General features: G+C 32.9%; 1 protein-coding gene across 5 annotated transcripts in view; it reads left to right on the top strand.

Moving 5' to 3' along the window:
- NOVA1 (NOVA alternative splicing regulator 1) overlaps positions 1–18,355 on the top strand; it is a 156,866-nt gene that overhangs the window by 53,934 nt on the left and 84,577 nt on the right. The window contains exons 2-3 of one of the 5 annotated variants that reach the window (XM_052782518.1): positions 6,190–6,274; positions 7,035–7,105. The exons of 3 other annotated variants lie outside the window; for them this stretch is intronic. The gene's annotated coding sequence lies outside the window, so the exon portion shown is untranslated. The remainder of the gene's footprint in view (positions 1–6,189; positions 6,275–7,034; positions 7,106–18,355) is intronic. One more of the 5 variants, XM_052782520.1, reaches the window with a different exon arrangement.

Below are 18,355 nucleotides of genomic sequence, written 5' to 3'. Positions count from 1 at the left end.
TAATAAATGTATTTTGTGTGCTTTCTGGTAGTATGCTTTCTTACTAATGAAAGTTCTGAAGTGTAATAAAATATATTTTAACTCATCGTGTTTCTACCACCTTCCAGGCATATTATAATTATCTCCTGTGTTGAAATTTTTCATTTATACTAGTCTTAAGCTTGAAATAATTGAAGTTGTCTAAACACTTATCTACTTCTGATAAAGTACATACATTCAGCTTTTGTTAAAATCAGTTTTTCAAAATTCATTAAAGTTCTCTACCATTAAGGAAAGCTGAATGTCAATTGCCAGCAATTTAAACTATATCATTTTCAGGTATGTGAGTGGGCTATGTCTTTGAAACGTTAAACAAGAAATTCTAATGGTCTTCCCCTAATCTCCTCATGTTAACAGCACCCTCCAATCAAAAACTAAAAGGCTCTTCCAAGCATCCCCCAAACATGGTGGCTTCCTAGTCTTATTGTCATGTGAGCTGTAGACATAGTAGTACATAAGTAGCCACTAGCTGTGTCTGGGAAAAAAAAACCCACAAACTGTTTCTGGATCCTCACGTTAAAAACAACAGTGTTTGTGCTTCTTAAAGCTTGTTCATTTCCTAATGAACAAGTCTGTGTAGTGATACGCTAAGTTTAGTGGAGTTCTAGTTCTGATTTGTGACATTTTTACAGATTTTTATTTTAATCTTAGTTGTGAATTTCATAGGGATGCAGTACTTTGGATATACTTTGCCAAGCAGTCACTATTTTACTGAGCAGCATTTAGCTTCTCTTTCAAACAAATTGTTGTTGGAGCATCAGAGGATGACTGTTACCAAGTCCTGACTTAGACAAGGATCTCCTTATGAGGCTTTAAAGTTCTTACTGTTGCCACCCTGACAATCTGTATCTAAGCTTGGAATTGGGGCTGGGCAGCATCTCTATTTACTTTATATTTGCATCTGCCTCACATTTGGTTTATTCTCTGACTTTATTCTTCACTGCGCATGCTTGCATGCACTTTCTCTGAAATACATTACGGAGTACAATCTTGTTCTGTCCCAAAGCAGGAGATGAAGGCTTTGTGGTCTAACAATGAATAGAGGTAAATATTGCAAAATTCAGTCTTGTATAAGCATATATGTACTTCATGGATGCACATTAGTTCTTAACTTTGTTATTGGAATAGCTTTTAAACTGAAATACAAGCCCTTAATGTGAAAAAAACCTCTTGTATGATTGGCATGTTGTAGTAGATCAAAAAAGCAACTTCTGTTTTAGTTTTAGTCTTCAAGTGAGTGTCTCATTTGCCAGTATTTAGAATGTATTATTGTGGAGAAGAGTAAGAGTATTAGTGTTTGCTTTGTTCCAGATCTTCAATATATGATGTAGTGGTAACAGGCTTAAAGATACATAATCACTAGTATTTCTAACTCAATAAGACGACTACAGTGCAATGTAACAGTAAAGGGAAAATTGTTATTAATGTATCTTTACAAGCATATTTTTGCAACACTGTTATAAACCTAGTTCCACAACTTGCAGTGTCTTAATGAGGGTGTCTTGTCATATTAGAGTGGTAAAATAAAACCGCCTTTTAAATAAACTATTGTCAAGTCATAGGGTTTGTTTTCTAAGACTGATTACAAATGAACATGCAGGTTGTGTGTCTTGGATTCTGGAAGAATAGGGTAGTTGTTTTTCATGTAACTTTTACTTTTTGCTTTCAGAACACTGAGCAGGTGTTTGCACTTGCTTCTACTGTACAAGTTTCTGCTATTTAACTAAAGATGATAACTAAATTGTCTAATTTAGTTTTAGTTAATTGTACAACTTAGACAATTTAATTTTGTAATTAGAGAAACTTAATTGTCTAACTTAGACTGAATGCCTTTCCAAAAGCATATGAAATTGCCTGTATATTTGTGTGTTTATATGTAAAAGTAGCAGTTCCTTTGCAAACTACATGCTTCTGAATAGTTTTCCGCTTACATCTACAGTATTTTGGCTGACTTTATTCACAAAGTGAAACAATTTGTATTCAGTTACATTTCAGTTATTAAGAACTTAAGTACAGCAAATATCTCCAGTAATTTTTATCCCCTTTTCTGTGTTCTATTCACATGTGTAAGAGCAGTCAGACTAAATAATTTCTAATGTATGTGGACCTTGTCTTCTATAAATTATTTTCTTCTGTTTCAGTTTTAGTAGTTGAGAAACAGGAAATACTGCACAACTGCTGTTCTTTATTACTGCAGTAGAAAGCAAACATGAGAAGAAAATCAGCATGATTAAAAAATGTTTGAAATACACTTGTCTTTTATACTGAACTGCACTTCCTTTAAAAGAAATGAAGTGAATGCACTTGAACTGCTACTACTGCATGACTGTGAATATTTGCATTCTATTCTTCACTAAATTTCTGTTCAGCAATCTAACACTCAGGAGGGAATGCTTTGGATGTGAAGTCATTAATGCAATACTGATTTTAACGAACTCACCTGCCGGTTCTGTTTTGATAGGTTAATTAACCTAACTTTGTGAGTTTGAGTATGCTCATCGAGCATAGTTCTAAAAAGCAGCAGTTACACACAACGTCCTGCTACTTTCTTCCTTTAGAGCTCTTGATCTGATTCTTCCTTCTGTTCTTCATGACCAATGTATGTCCTTAAAGAATGAACAGTGTATGTTCATGTCCCCGTCTTATCTTTTTTCCAGGTGTATCAGATTCTTAGTGTGAATTTTAGCATTAAAAAAAAAACCAAAACCCCACATTAAATTGAAATTGGCAGTCTAGATCTTGACCCTTTATAGCAGTAGAACTTCTCTAAGTGTGCTACTGTGAAGGTGACCTCAAGTTGAGCATGGATTTCTGTTGCTTGTTTTGTTCAAAATCTTTTTTTTAATGTTAAAAACCCCTTGCCCCCCATTGCATCTAAATACCATATACTGGAGTAGAAAACTCCAAACTCTGTCTTAAAATGAAAATTTTAGAAGTGAAGCAATAAAAAAGACTGTAGACCGTATATCTTTGCTACTATTCAAATTTTTCTTTCCTTTTTAGAAAAATATTGCCAAGGAGATGAGCAGTCATCTGTTTTCAAATACCTGACACCAGTTACAAAAACAATATGTTCACTTCCACAAAACCATGCTTAGTATGGGAAAATTAAATCAAATCAAATCCCCTATTTTAAATATTTTTAGATTTCATGTGTGCTGTGATGTATTCCAAAATATTATTTCATACTGTGAAAGTATATGATAAAGTACAGGATATGTAAGCAGTAAAGCACATCCACTCACTTGTATAGCAATGGGAAATATGGGAGTATACCAAAATTGTCAGAGAATATAATTATTCTGATTATATGTGTGTGTATCTATTTTTTTCTATGTTTTTTAAGATATAAGGAATAGATTCTTTTAAAATTTTTATGGAAAATGTCTTCCAGTAAAAATAAGAACTTAAGTCTCTTGTAAAATGATGGAATGGATAAATAACCTTACAACCCTTAGAAGAAAATTCTGTTTGTGGCTATGGGTAGAAGAGAGAGAGAAACTTCACGGAAAAAGTTGAAAGTAGTTGTATTACTGCAATAGAATATAAAAATTGCTTCTTTTTCTTATGGCATTCTAGCTTGTTTGTTGGAGCAGCAGATATAACTTCTCTACAGAAGTATTTTTCCTATTATCTGTTAGATCATATTAATTGTATTGGGAATAAGTACATGAGTACCCAAATGTTTTAATTCCTCTGTAACAAATGGAGTAGCTGTAGTACAGTGGTGTTCGTGTTTGTTTAAATGCATATTTGGTTCACTGAAAGATTCGCATTCCTCAGTACTTTCACCTCAAATTTCTATCCACCTTAACATTGAAGAAAAAATGTGAGGAAAAACGTTTCAGCCCCAGACATTTACTGTTATCTTTCCTGAATCTTTTGTCATCAAATTTCTCCAAAACAACTCTATTAAATGGGATCTGAAACGAGTTTAAATATAATATTTTGATCTTTTCTTAAAGGTAAATTTATTATTATTACAATGAGTAACCATTTTTTACATAATACATCAATTTCATGCATTTAGTGAAACATTTGGCACTGGATAGTTAGTGTTGCATTACAAACTATAATCATACTTCTAAATAAACACTTAGATGAAGGAGTTGCACTTTGAGATATGTAAAGTTTAAATTATGATATTTGCACAATTAGGAATACAGTCCTGCAGTGTCAAAACGTAAAACCAGGCAAGGTAACCAGACATCCAACTCCATCAAGTAATTTTAAATGAAAGATAAATCTGCATTAAAAATATTGGGACTATCTTCAAAATTTTTCTGGAGAGAAAGCCTAGATATGAGCATTTTTGCATTAAGCTTGAGTATTGTATATATTCAAAGGGTTTACAGAACACCTAATGTAAAGGGTGAAGCAAACTATGGACCTCATGATCATAGTAATTATTTTTTAATTTTTTACTGAATATAGAGAAGGTACTGGTAGTAATACTGAGCTGTTACTACTTTTTCTACCAAGAGAAAAGATTTTTTTCTTCCCACAAAAAATAAGGAAAATAAACTCTTTCAGTTGACTTACTGAATTTCTACAATGAATAAATACAGTTATAATACATACTCAACCTAAATTATTGTGCATGTGCCATCATACCTAAAAAGAAAATGTGCATGTTGTTTGCAACTTTTGAGAAGGCTTTTGTCTTTACTGTCAAAACCAGAACTGTCCAAAAGCTGCTGTTGGAAGTGAAGAAATCCCAAGCCTATAGAACTTGATCTGTTCCTTAAAATGCATCAATCTACATGGTTTCACTTTACCTAAATACTTCGCTAAAAAAAAAGTAAATCCATGCCATTTTATCCCTTTTCTTGATACATGAATTATTATGAGTTTTCTGAATATTTTCCTTGTCTCATGACTAGCTCAATTTCTATTGCAGTTACAGCAGTAGCATTTTTGTATGGATTTAATGCTTGGACAGTTGCTATCTCTCGCAAAGTTTTGAAATTTCAAGAAGCATCTGATAAAGCTACTGATTGCATATTTGAAAAGAAGATTTACAGAATCAGAAAATATACACGTATATATGTACAAAAGTTTGTGACTTGCTTCTGAAAAAGATCTTTTTTTCCTGCTTTTTAACTCCTGTATTGTTTTCATGGAGACTATTTGGGTTTGTTAGACTCTAAAATACAGCCTGTGCTTTTATTCATAGGTCTAGTTGGAACATAACTAGTACTGAGAAGAAAATTCTTGATGATATGTTCTATAGCTCTTAAATTTGTTCCCCTTTAAAGATTTAATTGTTCATGTAGTAACCATTAGCATACAGTAATTTTCTTCATTAACCAAAGAACTTAACTTTGAATCAAGAAAATCTCAGTACTTTCCTGCAAAATTGTATTAGAATTATTTTTAACGTCCACTTTATTTCTTTGTGCCTACCTATTACAAAAATAAACAAAACCAGAAGTCCTACTACCAAATCAAAGGTTCAAAAGCACATAGTTAAAGCCCTATGAGTATAATTATTCTTTAAGATAAATGTAGTGTTTAATTGTTACGTAGATTCAAGATCACAAATACAAATCTAAAAACTGTTGTAATTTCTGTTCCCTGCTATTGTCAGGGATATTTTGCAGGGCTTCTGCTTTTAAAGGTTCATCTCCCATTGTGGAATCTAATTTTACCTTTAAGTCCTCCTACAGCAGCTCTGTTTAAACTTCTGTATTAATTTTTCTTCGTTTCCTTTAGTACATTAATCCTCTACATCACTTTTGTAGTGGATGAACGGTCAGTAAAATGAACAAATCAAAGGCCTTTGGTGTGTTCATGTAGTTCAAGAATGCATCGGAAGTTAAAAAGTCTCCATTTCTCTTTAGCAAGAATATTGTAGGTATACTGATTAAAAACAAAGGTGGCATGTTTCTTCCAGAGAACTGAATACAGCATTAGAGTTTCTTGTATTCAGTAGTTTTCAAAATGAGCTGCAAAGCGTATTAGGCCATACATTCTTAAAAGCCTCAGCTCTTTCAGAATTGAGAGAACTAGTTCAAATCAGATATGCTTGTTAGAGAAGAGACAGTGTATGAGGTCTCGTAGTCATTACATAGGCAAGAAAAAAGCAGATACTTCAGTTTCAGAAATCTGCAGAGCAGTGACGTGGCGTTCCATTCAATTTTTTACCAGATATCACAGACTGGAAATGTGAGCTTTGGCTGATACTGCTGGGAAGGAGAGTGCGGCAGGCAGCTGTAATTCCCATCCTGTAAAGGTACTGATACTTAAAGTCTCTGTAGTCCAAATTGGTACAGAAAAATACTAAAATGTTGAATTTGGACCTTAGATCTATTTTCAAAGTTCATTTTCTGCCAACCATTCCTAGATGTTCTGTGGATACATTTACAATTTTTTGCTTTTTAGATATGAGTAAGGAGAAGGTACTTTAGAGTTGCTTGTAGATTGCTTCCTGAAATACTGTCTTATTATAAGCAGACAACACTGTGTGGAATGCAGTTCTAATGTTTTCCTAGGGCTTGACTTGAACAACAGATTTCTGAAGTCAGCGATATCCAATTGATTTAAATTAGGCCAAAATTTTATTCCATGTACTTGTAAGTTTGGTTGCTCCAAAATCAAGTTAACTCTCTTAATTGATTTTTCTACCTCAGAAAATGTAGCTTGATTTTGAGTCTTACTTATTCTTAAAAAAAGATATTTTCTAGTTTTAGAGTGATTTTTTTTTTAACAGTATGATGTTGCTGAAAGGTATTTCAGCGCAGGGTGAGCTGCAGACAGTTGTTCCAGTACATTCATTGACCATATCTTGGTAGCATCAGGTTTGTCTGCAGTACTAGAACAATTACAATTATGGTTCCTACAGGGAAGAATCATAGTAAAAAGTAAATTTATTTGTGGAATAAGAATTTTTTTTTTTGTAGTATGCTCTTAAGGAATCATAAAGCCTAGAGAGTAACTGAACATTAACATGACTCCATCTACTGTAAAACCCATTCCGTTTTATATATTTTCAGGGAGTATGGAGTGGCACAGGAAGGAAATGGCATATCGCTGGAAAGTTGCTCTAATTCAGCACAGGATTCTTGTGAGAAATTCCTTCTAATATTACATCATCTCTTCTGTTTTTCACAGTTTACAGTCTAATTTCTTCATTTTTTTATGCCACTTTTGTTCATCTCAGTAACCACATTAAAATAAATTTAGGAGATTAAATAGGCTTTTATCAGTGTTAGTGGTGCACATCTGATAGCGCGACAATTTAGTACTATATATTTTGTCATACTGCGTTATGTGAGGGCTTATGGGTTAGGTAATAAAATTATTTAATAAAGTTTGCTATTTTTTAACAATACATTTTACTGCCTAACATGAGATTCAACAAACCAAAATCTCAGCTGGTTCCACCTCAATGAATGTTTCTGACAATAATGTAAGTAGCACTTCAGTAGAGGAAAAAGATAGTCCCCTTGCAAAAAAAAAAAAAAGAACAGGAGTGAAAAAAGGCAATTCAATAGTTACTTCAATTATATGGCAATTTTTTTTTATTCTATTTTCTTTTGCCTGAACGTACTACCTTTGTCTAATTTATGATTGCTTATCAAACTTTGTAGCTTGAAGGAAAGTACTTTTCTTTTTCTTGTTCTGTAATGTCAAAGGAGAGCCTGAAAGATTTTTTTATTTTTATAGGTACTGACTTAAGGTCAACAGTGACACTAACAAAACATATTTTCAGGTATAATAGCAAACTCATTCTGTAAAACTACCCAAAGTGTGAAAAATTACTAAGATAAGGTTTTTATCATAGATTTAGAAACTTGTATACATAACATGAAGAATATCTTTTAATTAAGGAACTGTTTTATACTGCTATTTTTTTCTTTAGGTAGTTGGCATTTGTAGATGATTCATTAAGATGAGCATGAAAAACTATGGCGAGCTTTATAACCTTTTTATTGAACTCTCTCTGCGGATTCATAAATGTAATGTCAGATTGAACATACCAGTGCATTTTTTTCTCCTATCTGCAATCCCCAGAAATAAAGCATTTTTCTGTATGTTATTTTGTGTTTGGCAAACATAAGCCTGTATTTTTTCCACACTTTTAATGCATTTTGTACAAAGCAATCCCATAAGCCTAATTGGTACATGGTGTATACCAATATTGAGTTAATCCTATCCTCCTTTTCTTTGAAGCTCGTCCATTCCAGTTTTTGTTCTATTAGTTGGTGATTTCCTCTTGTTAAAACTGTATGACTCTACTGTTTCTTACTCCCTCTCTCTGTTCTTCTTCCTGAACCACATGTGTGCACTTTGTTCACACTCATTTCAGTTACTGAATATGGCTCTGTAGTCATGATCAACTACAAGAAACTGTTACCCATTTGTGACTTTGTCTTCAAATATCTCATATTATTTGGTAGGTTGCCTACCATCATCTCATTTCAGTCTGTGTGACAGAGGTTTGCTTCCTAAAATTCTTTATGTACTTGATATAAGTGATCTTACACACAGATTTGGTCAGGATTGTGTTTTTTGTTTCTTGTGATGACTCATATCTAGTTTTCCTGTCCCTGATTCCTAGAACATCTTGTCTTGACTGTACTCGTCTTCTTATAGATGCTCTACTTGGAACATGAATAAATAATTTTAAAGCTGATCTCAGTTCGCTTCAGATACTTCCTTCTTACCCATTTTTGGTTACTGCGGATAACCTACCCCTTCTTTTCAAGACTATAATTTGTGTGTCAAATTGCATAGCCAATCTATGAAATTTCAGATTGCATGTGTCTAAACTTTGCTGTTTGTTTGTAAAAACCTTCAAATGCTTGTTCTTCTTTACAGGTTACCAGAGCCTTATTTAAGTTCTTAATTTTTGTTTCTTCAAAAAGCTACTTCCAAAGTCATTTGACTAAGATCTTTCTCTGATCACACCACTTCAATTTCATTGCTTTCTAATTCTGTATCATGTCAAATGCAAAATGTTCCTGCTCATCAGTTTTCTGTACTTGAATTCCTTTTCCTAGAAAGAATTTTACCATGTTGGACTCATAGCCTTTGTCAATAATTATAATTGCCCCAAACTATGTGTGATCCCTTGCATGAAGAAAGCTCCTCTTAAAAACATTTGAGCTGTTATATTCTTTTCCAAACCTATTAATAGAATCTGTGTTGACTGTGAAGTTATAAATGCCAAAGATTACAGCTGGACAGATGCAGTACTGGATGAATTATGAGTTAATGCCACTTTCCCTTTCCTGATATTAAAGAGTAAACCATACAAATATAAAACCAAAATGAGATTGAAATATCTGAATGGTTTGTTTCATTAAGTGTATGCATTCACTTTTGCTCTAAATACCGACACTTTTCTCCTACTGCTTTAAACATCTTGTTCCATCTCTTTTCTGCTAGAGTATAGGTCAACATGTTTCCGTTAGTATCTCCTGCCATGAGGTTCAGTTGTGAGGAAAGTGGGAGGGAAGAGGAGAGAATCTTGATATGAATATGAGCAGCTAATTATAAAATCAACATTAAGCTAGAATAAACGTCTTCATCCTTCAATCTTACTGATGAGTTTAAATTATCAGTGCAAAGATATACTTTTTTTTTGCCACTTGCACAATTTTTGTTCCCTTGTTCTAATTGTGTATAGGATTCAATAATAAGGATTACTTGGTATATGTACTTTAAATATCATTATATTGTGGTTATGTAATAGAATGTTTAAGTGCACAGAAAACACATGATATTTTGTCTTTCTTTTCTAAGGTACTACTGATCACATACAAGAAGTATGATACTCTTCTGAAAGCTATGCTTTGTGGACTTCTGTTGACTTTTGTGCGTTAATAACTGCCGTGTAATAAAATTGGGAAAATGGCTGTTCAGCACAAAATCAGATATTTCATCGTCTTCTCTATAATAGATGAAAATTCCCACGTTCAAACATTTTAGTTTTCGTTCTATATTTAGTCTATTAGTCATGTTAAGAATGAAGGTATTTTTCACCTTTGTAAGTAAAATACTTCAGGTTTAGTGCAGAAATACATCCATCTCTGAATATCAAGTATATACAAATAGTTTCTATTCTATGTTTTCATGTATCACAATTTAGTTTGCAAGGTCATGGTATTTAGAGTACATTTCTAGAAATGTACAAACTTTGAGATTTCATAGTGTTGAAGAAGTGTTTCAATACACAGTAACCTCTTTTTCCTTCTGCTACGTGGCTTATAATAGTTACTTTATGCTGATTTAATGTCTTCCTTGAGAATACTTTCAAGGACATCTTTGATTAGATTGATCAGACTTAATGAATATGTATATGTATTGGACTAAATTGTAGGTTGCATTTAAAAATAAACTGTCCTGTGTGTATCATATTATACTAGATTGCAAAGAAAGAATGGGGCCATCCGTTCTAAATGTGAGATTAAGTAACTTTAGCTTAACTCTATTTAAAAATATTGTAAAAATAAACCGTATAATTCAGAAATTAAATCATTCATTCTGAAATTTGAAATTTAACTATGTGTTACTTAGAGAGATACTTTTTTCTTGCCTTTTTTTTTTTTTTTTCTTTTAGTGCCAGTTAAAAGTTGAAAGCTCTGTATGGTTAAAAGATGAACTTTTAGATGAAACAAGCCTGGATGTTAAGGGACAGATGTCTTCAATATGAGTTAAATAAAATGTGTTGGTGTCTGCTCTGTCAATTTGTTGCTAGTTGATATACTATTCAGAGTTATTTTTGAAGTTAGGGGAAGGTATACATGGAAATGTCTTAGAACATTCTACTTTTAGACAGAACTTTAGTAACTTACGAACTTTTCTAACAGTCTGTCTGGTATGGTGCGGTGCAAGATGCTAATCATGTGCTTAACTGACAATTGTAGTTTAACTGAAACAGCTCTTCTTCCTTTCTAATGCCTTTGTTTATCCCTCTTAAATATTTGAAGCACTATGGGAACACTATATTGACAGATGGCATTGTGAAACGAGTTTATCAGATTTCCATAAAAGGCTCTGTTTTTTGAAGTTTGCTTTCTACCTGTCATTCCTGAAAACCAAGTATGACTTTAAAGACTCAATCATTAAAAGAAAAAAAAAAGCTCCCTACCCCAAATTAAGGCTCATTACACAAATTATGGGTTAAATAATTATAAAGGGTACTTTTTTAACAAATTCTGCTCTGAGCAATATTTCTGCAACTTTCAGTAAGGCTTAATTTGTTGATATTTATTGAGCAAGACTATTCAGGATGAACAGGCTAGAATGGTTTCTCACCTGTGTTATTACTTCAGGACTGACAGAAATAAGAGTAAGAAAAATTCTGTTTATCAAATCACTTGTTCAGGATCCAGAACACAGAAATCAGACTTGCTTTGTGGAGATAAAGCTTTTATTCCAGTGTGAAGTCTCACTGTGAATATGGTTTAAGCAGACATTAAAACTTGAAATGGAAAATGAAGGTGCCAGTTGATAGAGAACAATTCCATAGTTGTAAAATGCTGTAATTTATAAAAATTATAAATATTTTGTATTGATAAATCTGTCTAGTAGTTTATTATTATTTCATGAAATGAACTATTATTGAATTACTTTTAATGAAGATATTTTAATAGTGATTGCCAGTTGTGAAGCTGGCTTCACTTCTATTTCAGATCACTACAAAATTCATAATGTAAACAGATGGAGATGATGTTTCACCCAAGTATTAGTGAACTGAGATTTTTACAATAAGCATTCATGAAGTAACAGAAATGTTAATAATGTTTGTTTTGTTTTATTTCATCAACCCATCCATAGCTACATAAGAAAACATTCAAACAGATAAAAAAATAGTATTGTATTCATTTTATAAAAATCGCACCCTAAGGATAATGTTTGTTCTGTAGGAATTTTAACAGCAGTGAACATGTTTGCTTAGATTATGAAGTTTACAGATTCTTTATTGTAGCTAAGGTAACTAACACAGCAGGATCATAAAGAATGAACCAACGTGACCCAAAGAAACTTACGTGTGTGTGTGTGTGAGAAGGAGAAAATTAATTGGCAAATAAGTATGTAGACTACAGGAAAATGTTTTTGGAGGAGTTGGCAACATCAAGTTTATTGTTTTCAGCAAAGAATTTATACCTAAAGTAAACTGCCTGATGATAAATGTACAACAATTGCTAATATAAACCAGACTAATGTTTTTATCATTATGTAACATGGACAGATATATTTTTGTAAAGGTGATTAAATCTGGTAACAAAAGGCTTATAACCTATTAGATATAGAAAATGCAGAATCATGCATCTGCTTACTTTCTACAAATTAACTGTAAATTAACTCAAAGACATATTTTAACTAGGAATTCCACTAGGAATTGGTATCTTTTATAATTTCCATGCAAAGTTTTAACAGATTTCTTTAAAATCAAAATGTTGTTTTAACTTGTTCTGTAAAAGAGATGAAAATTGTTTTTTCATTCTTTTTTTGTACTTTGGTAAATTAGTAGCTGTATGTATAATAGAATATTTTAAATGTTGGTATTAACATTGTTTTTACACAACTTAATTTTGTGCAGACTTTTTTTATGATGCTCAGATTTTCTTTCAAAGTCAGTGTACTTGATGTAAACATTATTGGAAAAACTAATTCTAAGTGTAAATTACTGTTCTTTCTGGACTGCATGTGAGCATATATTTACTATAACTGTTTTTCAGAACATTGCTTTTACATTCATATGTTTAACATTGTAGTCATTGAACTGGATATTTAATACATATAAAAGCCTCTATATGCATTTGCTTGTAGTTAACTTCAAACAGTTATAGCATATTATGTTTTGTGTACTTGTATTTTGTGTGAGTTTAGTGATGTCAGCCTGCCTGCTTAATATTGAATTCAAAAATATTCATTGTTTTGCTGACAATTTATAGCCTTTTTTATTGTCTTGATATATTAAACTGATTTATATTTTAAAATATGATGACATAGGTTGAACTTCTTTCAAGTGCAGGGTAGCTTCATGACAGTCAAAATTCTTGCTAGACAACTGAAAAGAAAGAACCTGCCTGTTATGTGTAAGTGGAATAGCACTTGGGTTCTCTGTATGCATACTTTACATTCTCTCTCTTCTGTTACAGATATATCTTGATTCGTCAATTCTATCTTCTTGTGTAATGACTTAGAAGACATAATGTCTGTTCTGATCAATTTTGCAATGACCTTGGACTGATTAATGAAATCTGGTGTGCTGAATAATTATCCCTTAAATTACATTTCATATGTTGAGTTATGTTTTTAACACAAAGTCTGACAATGTGTAAAATACAAATGGTGTTTCAATAATAGCTTACTCAGGCTGTATAATGATTGCTGCTTTCCTAAGCCATAGATGAGGAAAAAACCTCTATGTTCAGGAAGGACAACACCATGTGTTGAACTTGAATGTCTGTATTGCATATGTGTCAATAAAGTTGAATACATATGCAGATTGTGTTCTGCTGAAATCTGTGATTAAAGCCTTCTGCATTACTATGAGTTTCTGCAGCTTTTTATCTTCAGAAATACACCCATTACAAGCCCATTTGTGACAGTGAAATGTGTACAAAGGTGACAGAAACTCTGTTTAGTAATGAGCACTTTACAAAAGAACAACCATGTCCTTTTGTTTTTAGACCTTACTCCATGAAACTTCTAGTTCTTGAATTAGAAGAGAGGATTAATCAGTCCCTTTCCTGTGCCTTCATGATTTTGCAGCCATCTGACATCTAGCTCAAGCCAGTTCCAGATTCTGAGGAGTGTAGGCTTACATTAATTCTTTTATTAGAAGCCAGCCTATAGCTTTAACTGTCCTTTTGGTCTCTTCTGAATCCTTTCCAGTTCTGATGCATCCTTTGGAGACAAAGGGACCAGAGCTTGAATGCAGTTTAAACATACAAACAAACCTTTTATGTCATCATATACTGTGTCATACTCTTTTCTGGTTTATATTCCTTTCTTAGAAATTCCTCATGTTTTATTTTCTCTTTGACTATTAGCACTAAGCCAACATTTTTATGGATATCATAATCCAAAATTGCACTCTTGAGTGAAATAATGGTCAGTTCAGAGTCCGTTATTTTTGTGTGTGAAGTTAGGATTGTTTTTCGCCTTCGTACATCACAGTTGTGTACGTAGAATATAATTTGCCATTCTTTTACACAGTCATTTAGTCCTGAGACCATTCTGTGGTTCTTCACTGTGACACACATCCTTATTGCCTAACAATCATCATCCAAATAACAGAATCCTCAGCACTGATATCTGCTCCCATTTTCCAGATGCCTCACTGCATATCCCTGTATAATACTATATGTGAACTCTCTCCATGTGAGTATGGGTAGTTTAGTCTTTCCCTCTGTCCTTTTAATTCATTAATTTTTTGATGTACGGACATTTCTTCTTATTCTGTAGCAGTTTTGTTTCCTAATAAGCTTTTGGAAAGGACATTATTGAAAACCGTTTGGAAGGGAGGCAGCAAAGGCTCTCTGTGCTTTTATAATTAGAACATAACCTTTCACAGTCTCCTTCATGTAACTTGTTCAGAGTATTTTCTTTAATCTGCCATTTCATCATTGAATCTTCAAATTTTCATTTGGTAGCTTATTAGAAAATAATTTAGAATGTGTTCAGAACTGTATGCTATATTCTTCATATCATTTACATTGTGGTACAACTTCGTTGTCTTCTAATCTGTGACCAGTGCATTACTACTACATAGTATAAAAGTCTGTAGTCAGAAGCAGTTCATGTTTTAGTATATCTTATATGATTCTTACCTTGTTACCACTACAGCATAGATGCTGTTCAAATCTAACAAATTTTCCTCGTAGTGTCTACATAGTAATCTTGCCATCTTTCCTAGAATCATTCCTATAAATATTGTATTTCTTTTTATGATCTCATCTTTCCTGCTATTTTTGCTGATTATAAATTCCACAAAAACTACCTAAGAGGCAATATAGAAAACATAGTACTGTATAATATCAAAGTAAACTTAAAAAGGTTAACTTTCTATCTCGATACTGAAGGAAAGTACAGAAATGCTCCTAGATTATATCATAAAGCATGTGAAAGAAAAGTTTTCTATTCTTTTGTGCATAAGGGTAAATATTCTTTTTATAATATCCAGTATAGCTAGTATAATGACCTTTTAAAATAACTAACCTTTTTTTAAATCCAGCAAGACAATTATTATTTTACTCTTTTTATGTAAAATGATACTGATATTCTTATTTTTCTCCCTTTTTTAATGTTGTACAGTGTATTTATTAAGATATGCCAATTAGAAAACTTGTTTGGCTTTATAGTCCTGGTAATTTTTATAGCTCTTTATTATGTTACTCTATCTGTAGCTTTTTGAAACTATTCATCTAGACTCTTTTTTAGTATTAAATTTTTAATCTTTGTAGTGTTGTCTATATAAGATGGACTTGCCAAAATAATATTTAGTATTTAGTCAATAGCATTATAGTTTAGAATATTCTACTTTTCCTAACATACACCTGCCATACCAATATTTCTTTAAACTGTATTTCAACATTGAGGAAATATTTCATTGACACTGACAAGCAGGTTTGTTTCCAGAAGAGTTACACTTTATGTATGATCTGTAATTGCCTTAAAAGTAGTTCAGGTTCCATGTGTTACCTTGCACTTGTTTACACTGAGTTTTATCTTTGTCATCTAATCAAATACCTTTGTATTGATACTTATGTTCTTCTTTACAGCGCTCATCTAAAAGGACTGGGAGATGTCAAAACATTGAAAATTATTCCTGGATAATGTTCAACACTATATTTGCACAGCTAAAAAAGGAAGATTGATAGCCTGAGTTCCTAATAATAATCAGTGTTACTTTCACAGATCACATTTGTATCCAGATACTATGAGAAAAAAATGAACTGTAGATAAGGGAGAGGTTGTGTCAAAATTTGGTAAGAAAGACGCTGCAGTACATTAAGTTTCCATTAGAAAATGTGGAGGTGATGGCACAACAAAAACTAAATCTGTGCGAGGACAAAATTAAAAACAAAGAGTAAAGAAAACTATGAAATAGAATCACAGGGTAATTCAGTTTGGGAAGGATATCAGAAGATCTTTAGTCCAAATTCCTTCAAGCAGCGTCAGCTGTGCAGGCAGAGCAGATTGCTGATGGCTTTATCATACTGCACAGCTTCTCTGCAACCTGTTCCACAGCAAGACAGTCCTCACCATGAAAAGGTTTTTCCTTATGTCTAATTTGAACGTCTCATTTTAATGGATGACCATGGTCTGTTTTCCTCCCACCATTCACCAGTGGAAAGAGCATAAGTTAATCTTCCTGATGGCTCATAGGTATTACGGAGCTGCTTTTGCATTCTCCTGAAGCTGCCTATTCTCCAGGCTGATAAAAGAGACCAGTTCCTCAGCTTCCTCTTGTAAGGGCAGGTACTCCATACCCTTGACTGTCTTGGTGGCACTCCACCAAACTTCCTTCAGTTTATCAACATCTTAGTTGTACTGGAGGCTCCAAACCTGGACCCAGTACTCTAAAAGCAGTCTAACAGATGCCAAATAGAGATAATCACTTCAATTGTTCTACTCCAGACCTTTCCGTTACTCACTACAGTTCATCTGAAGTACAAAGAGCATTGATTAATCCAAAAATAGGGCATGTTGAAATATTTTTGTTAATTCATAAATCTAAATTCTGTTGCTTCTACTACTTTAAAAATTGCAGAATCAGATGTCTACTCAAGATGCATGTCTATGAAGGAAGTTGCATCACAGCTTGTTGGAAGGAAAATGGTGGAAAATTCTAAACGTAAAATGAAAGAGAATACAGGGAAATTCAGAAACTTGTCAGTTTTAATAAAACCTGTATATCCTGTCCAGTCAATGCAGACAAATACTTGACTATGTGCCTTAAATTTCTTGCTCTATTATTTCTTGTCACTTCAAACTACTTCTTAGATCTTTGCAAGGTTGGTACTTGTTTATTGCGATATTAGGCTGTAGTGGTGAACTAGGATGAAACTGTTGTCCTGGATGCAAAAACTGAGTGAAATCTGAGTCATGTTCGTAATAGCTGTGGCTGGACAGTGGTTTTTTTAGTGTGTGTAAGCATAGAAAAAATAGGCCTGAAAAAAATGCACTTATGTTAATGTCAGCACCACTACTTAATCTCAAAGTTGCTGCTATTACTGATATTTCTAATCCTTCATCCAAGAATGAGTTTGTGGGTTTGTTTGGATCTTGTTCTTTCTGTGTACGCGTAATTCTCAGTGGTATCCAGAGGCAAAAAACTGTAATGCTTTTACTTTTTCTTATCTATAATGTTTGTCTTTTGGGTATTGTTAGTATTCTGTAGAGGAAGCAGACCATCTCTTCTTTTGTTTTTAGAGCACATAGCATGGTGGTTTCTCCTCTAAATGGAGGTCCTGATTCTGAAAACAAGTAGTAATTAACCAGAATTAGTGACTAGAACTGGTGTAACAAAAGGTGTTGCCATAATGGTAGGAGGCAGCATGTTAATGCATTAGAGGACATGTGCTTGAGCGTTTTATGTAGAGATACCCCAGTAGTCATAGTTGTATGAATCAAGAAAATCATAATTGCTTTCTGGGAGGGGATGAGGTATCTACAGCTTTCATTTAGGAAGAAATTTTAGTCTTATTTTTGTCTTATTTTGATGCTTAACAGAATTATTTGATTTTTAGTATAATTTTAAATTTTGTGCGGCTGCACAATTTTCTTAACAAATTCACTGCATCTTATAGTATCTGTCCAGATACAGCAGATGACCGCTGTTTTGTTCATCTCAACAAAAATGCATATTTCACTTATTTATATTCAAAGGATGAGTTCAGCCTTTAGAAGTAAATAGAAACAAATTCCAATGGCATTACAGAAATATAGCAATCTTAAGAACAGAAAGAAAGGTAATGAATAGGAACATAATGGTGATAGTTTAAAAAGCCTTTTTGGGAAGAAAGGAAAGGTTTTTCAGTGCCTTCAAATTCATTATTAAATAGGATTATTTTAATTTTTGAATAGCATGGCTTTCAGAATTCTGAAGTTTCACACCAGATTACACTTAGTGTATTGCGGGTTCTTAAACACAAGGAATTGCTATTTTTGTTCTGGAATAGTAATATTGATCCCTAGTGAAAGGTCTCAAGAAAAGAGTTAAAATAGTCAAGGCCACAGAACTATAAGCTGGTTGCTGTATGTATTATTTCATAAAGGCACACCCCAAATTGTGAACCTCCAAAGAAAGGGATATGAACAAAAATAACACCAAGAATCTCAACATCATAGT

This window comes from Harpia harpyja, chromosome 3 (assembly GCF_026419915.1).
Source record: "Harpia harpyja isolate bHarHar1 chromosome 3, bHarHar1 primary haplotype, whole genome shotgun sequence".
Taxonomy (NCBI): domain Eukaryota; kingdom Metazoa; phylum Chordata; class Aves; order Accipitriformes; family Accipitridae; genus Harpia; species Harpia harpyja.
Note: the sequence above shows the minus strand (reverse complement) of the source record. Positions and strands in the feature narration are given on the sequence as shown.